We start from the raw sequence: 4,610 nt of genomic DNA on the forward strand, positions 1-4,610 counted from the left end.
AGCCAAACCGATATACTCACGAACAAATAAAACACTGAAAAAGCCAAACAATAGCATTTTTAAGTTATCAATGACTTATATATCATGTTTAACCCGAGTAGCGAAAGACAGGGGGGTTTGAAAACGATGTGTCGGTCGGCTCAGATATTTCAAGTTTACAGAGCTATATTCTGAAAACCTGAAACCTGAAAATATGTTAAAAGTTTTTTGCGACCCAGAAAGAGAAATAAGAGTTTGTTTTTTTTTCTTTTGTGTCCCGTTTGGATCTATAGCCATCAGAATTGTTGTCTTGAGGCCAAGAAAGATGCCAAGCGGATTTATTTTACCAAGTGGATCATCGTGGCCTTGCCATATTGGTCCATTTGATTGACCTTTATTATAATTATGAATTTATTTTATTTTCAGTTGCTACAAACGGGACAGACATGACTGTGGGATAGGACAGGGGGAAAGAACGAAAGAAAGAGAGGGAGAGAAAGAAAGAAAACCAAAGGGGAGAAGAGACATTGAGAAGGGGGGGGAAGAGAGAAAAAAACAAACAAACAAAAACAACAAAACTCCTGGGTCACCTGTATGGAGAAAAAAAAAAACAGAGGAGACAGCAAACAACAAAGAGCAACATAATAAGAAAAAAAAAAAAAAGCACCATCACAATAAACTAGCTAGCCATAGATATCAATAGTTACTAAATAATAAATGATATTGTGCAGCACGCAAGATAGACAGCGCATAGTGTGCTTTGAGGCAGCAGCCAAGAAAGCTGTAGTCCGCGTCTGTGAATACCCATGTGTACACCTGTGTGCATACCTGTGTGGATCAGCATGCTTGCATTCCAAAGGTTTCTCCATGTAATGATCTGCTAGGGAGTGTGGGGAGCCACAGCCCCGTCCTTTATGGCATCAAGCAGGCATGGAGGAGATCAAAACTCCAGACATCCAGAGGCCCCCAGAACACAAGAGACCAAGGAAGACCCACAGAGGGGCAGCTGCATCACTGTCCCAGTAAGAGCTAAGGAGAGTCCCAGATGAGGGCTCATTCAGCAGCCGCGGAGCAGAAGCCAGGGGGAGTTGCAGTGACGCGCCCGTGAGCTCCGCCGGCAGCCAGCTGTGCCTGAGTGACCGAGCCCCAGGCCGAGAGGCCGGGGGCACCCCACCTCCGAAGTGGCCCGAGCGAGCCCCAATAAGCGGCCGCCAAGGAGTGAGCCGGTGTGTACCTGGACGCCCACCCCCAGATACAAAGAACCACCAACGCACCGACACCTGAGGGAGTCCGCCACCGGCAGGGGAAGTGGTGGTGGGTGGAGAAAGTCCTCCAAACCTTGGAGGGCCCGAGATGTCCCCAGAGAGGTGGCGTCTGATACCCAACCTGACATATAGACACAAACATACAGGCACACACAGACACAAACATCCATTCCCACCCTCATGCTCTCATGTGCACTTCACACTCAACCGACGTGGAGACAGACATAAAGAGACGCTGTATACACGATCACACTCCCCAAGCGTACTCTACAAACCGGGTCTAGGTACCCTTGCCCCTGGAGGGGGGAACCGCACCCAGACCCAGGTGGTGTTACCCTTTTCCCTGCGGTGGGGAGAGGCAGACCGCCCCGACTCCGCAGCAGCAGGGAGGCCCCACACCCCAGACCGCAGCCGGACGGCCAACTCCTCCTAGCCCCCCCGCTCCAGCAGGCCGCAGAGAATGGGGGTGAGAGAAGACTCCAAACCTCCCTCCACCCGCTCATTGTAGTGTTGATGCATGTGTGTTCTAAGGTGCAATTAAAACCCAGGAGGGCATGGAGCTACCTGCCAGAGAGCAGCAGGTAAGCGCATAGTCCCTCCTGCCAGCCCTCAATATCTACGTGTATTTAAAATTGAGAGGTGGGCAACGATGCCAGGGGTGAGGTGTACACCCTGATGGTAACTTGGACTCCGTGTATCGTGCCCACCCCCAAGATCCTATATGTATGTGTAATGAGAGTGTGAGTAATGTGAATGTCTAAGTTGTGGGATAAAATTGAGGCAGAGGTAGCCAGAAGGGGACAGGGGGGACAGGGGGGGGGGGGGGGGGTAGCCTCCTCTGCACCCTGGTGACATACCCCTACTCCAAGGCCCTGCATGTGTGGGTGGTTGTGGTGGAGCGGGAAGAGGGAGGCAGCTGGAGATGGGGAGGGAAGGAAGGGAGGGGCAGGTGACCCCTCCCTGGGGCCAGCTCCCCCACTGACCCCAGTAGGCACTCCCATACTCCGCAACCCGCCAGGGAAAGGGGGCTCAGGCCCATCCAGACCGGGGCCCAGCGCAGCAGCGCCCCCCGGCCCCACAGAGCCCGGGACAGTCCACCCAACCCCACCACAGAGAAAACTGCACCCACCCCACCATCCACTCGTCTTCCAGACTACATGAGACAATAGACGCCCAGGCTGAGATCTTCCTCCACCTCTCCTGTATCTCCCCCTCCTGCAGAGAGTTCCTGAGGGGAGGAAAGCTCCTGCAAGGTGTGACAATCTCCCCCACCGGTTGAAGAGCCCCACAGGCGGCTCGACACACCGGCGGCACCCCGCGCCAGGGATGGGCCCCCATGCACCCACCCGCCCACAACCCCGGCAACACACAAACCAGGACCCAAGGCCCCGAGGCCTGGCCAGGGCCCCGGCCCAGAGACGGAGCGCCCCCAGACCCCCACGCCCATCCCGGACCCACCCAGGGGCAGACAGGCTACCAGGTCAGTAACCCACGTCCATCAGCACAGACCCTCCCCTAGCCCCGCTGCACGCAGCCACAAGGAAATAGTCAAAAAAGAGCCCCCAACCGGACAAGACCGCTACCCCGGGTTGAGCCCCCCAAGGAAGATGCCTCCGGGGAACCCCCCGACGCCCTAAGCCTGTCCCTACCCCCACACCAATCACAACATTGAAGGCGGGACCAAACTATGACCCCCCACCCCCACTAGGTGATGGAGCCGATCAAAGGAGCCCAGAGCAATTGATCTGATGTGGTGGCCGAGGCTGTATCAAAACTAATGTAATCTAATAGATAATTTCTATATTGGTTAGAATTAAGATTATTTTTATTTTTCCAGTTCATGAGGACAGTTTTCTTGGCTATGCATAGGGCAGTGAAATCCATATGGGCTATATTCTTTTCTAAAGTGACATTATCTAAGCTGCCCAACAAACACACTAAGGGGGAAGTTGGAATGTTACATTTCAGACACTTTGATAAGTCTTCACATATCTCGCGCCAAAACTTCTGAACTGGTGGACAGAACCAAAGAGCGTGAATGTAATTGTCTGGTGTATTGTTTTGACAGTGTGAGCAGTTGTTGGAAGATGTAAAGCCCATCTTGAACATCCGATGACCTGTATAGTGCACTCTATGTAGTATTTTGTATTGTATTAATTGCAGACTGGGATTTTTAATCAATTTAAAGGTTTTTAAGCATACCTGAGACCAGAAGTTTTGGTCTAAACTGACTGATAAATCTGCTTCCCACTTTGCAATAGGAAGGGATATTGATTCATCTAATTTAGAAAGTGTTCTGTATATTTTAGATAATAATTTGGTGGATTTAAGAGTAAGGAAATGTGCCACACTTGGTGGTGTTTGTAATTCAACTTGACTGAGGTTAAATTTCTTTTTTATTATGGATTTAATTTGTTGATATTCTAAAAATCTTGTCTTGTTGATCCCATATTGTTCAACTAGTCTGTCAAATGGAATAAATTCTGTTCCCTCTAATATATGTTCTAAGTATTTAATTCCTTTACAACTCCATTCTGGGAAATTAACCATATTACTGTTTTGTAATATGTCAGGGTTATTCCAGATAGGAGTACGTTTGCATGGGATTAGTGAAGACTCCGTTATTTTTAGAAACTCCCACCATGCTGTCAGAGAGAAGCTGATGTTGATACTTTTAAAGCATTCATGTCTTTTGATGTTTGAGCTAATAAATGGTAGGTCTGAAATCTCTAGATCCTTGCATAGTGCCTGTTCAACATCTAGCCAGGGCTCATCTAGGAAGGTATGTTTTGACCATTCTGAGATGAACTGAAGCCTGTTGGCTAAGAAGTATTGGTGAAAATTAGGCAGATCTAATCCTCCTCTATCCTTGGTTCTTTGTAGCGTTTTTAAGCTGATACGCGGGGGTTTATCTTTCCAAAGGAATTTAGAAATATATGAATCCAGAGATCTGAACCAGTCTTGTGATGGTTTGTTAGGGATCATCAAAAATAAGTAATTTATTTTTGGCAAGATCATCATTTTTATAGTGGCGACCCTTCCCATGAGTGATATGGGTAAAGATTTCCATCTAGTCAGATCGCCTTCTACTTTCTTTAGAAGTGGGATGTGATTTAATTTAGTTAAGTCTGAAAGCTTAGGAGAAACATTAATACCTAAATATTTAATATTTCCGGATTGCAATGGGGCAGAAGAAGAATTATGGAAGGAGCAGTTAATGGGGAGAACTGTAGATTTTGGCCAGTTAATTGAATAATCTGAAACTCTTGAAAACCAGTTTATTAGAGTAATTACCTCAGAGAGGTTGGTTTGTGTGTTTTGCAGAAAAAGCAACACATCATCCGCATAGAGACTGATTTTATGTTC

This window comes from Aulonocara sp. 'chitande type north' Nkhata Bay, linkage group LG3 (genome assembly GCF_057382095.1).
Source record: "Aulonocara sp. 'chitande type north' Nkhata Bay isolate Kocher_YH1m ecotype deep benthic linkage group LG3, A_spYH_male_GT1.1, whole genome shotgun sequence".
In the NCBI taxonomy this organism is placed as follows: domain Eukaryota; kingdom Metazoa; phylum Chordata; class Actinopteri; order Cichliformes; family Cichlidae; genus Aulonocara; species Aulonocara sp. 'chitande type north' Nkhata Bay.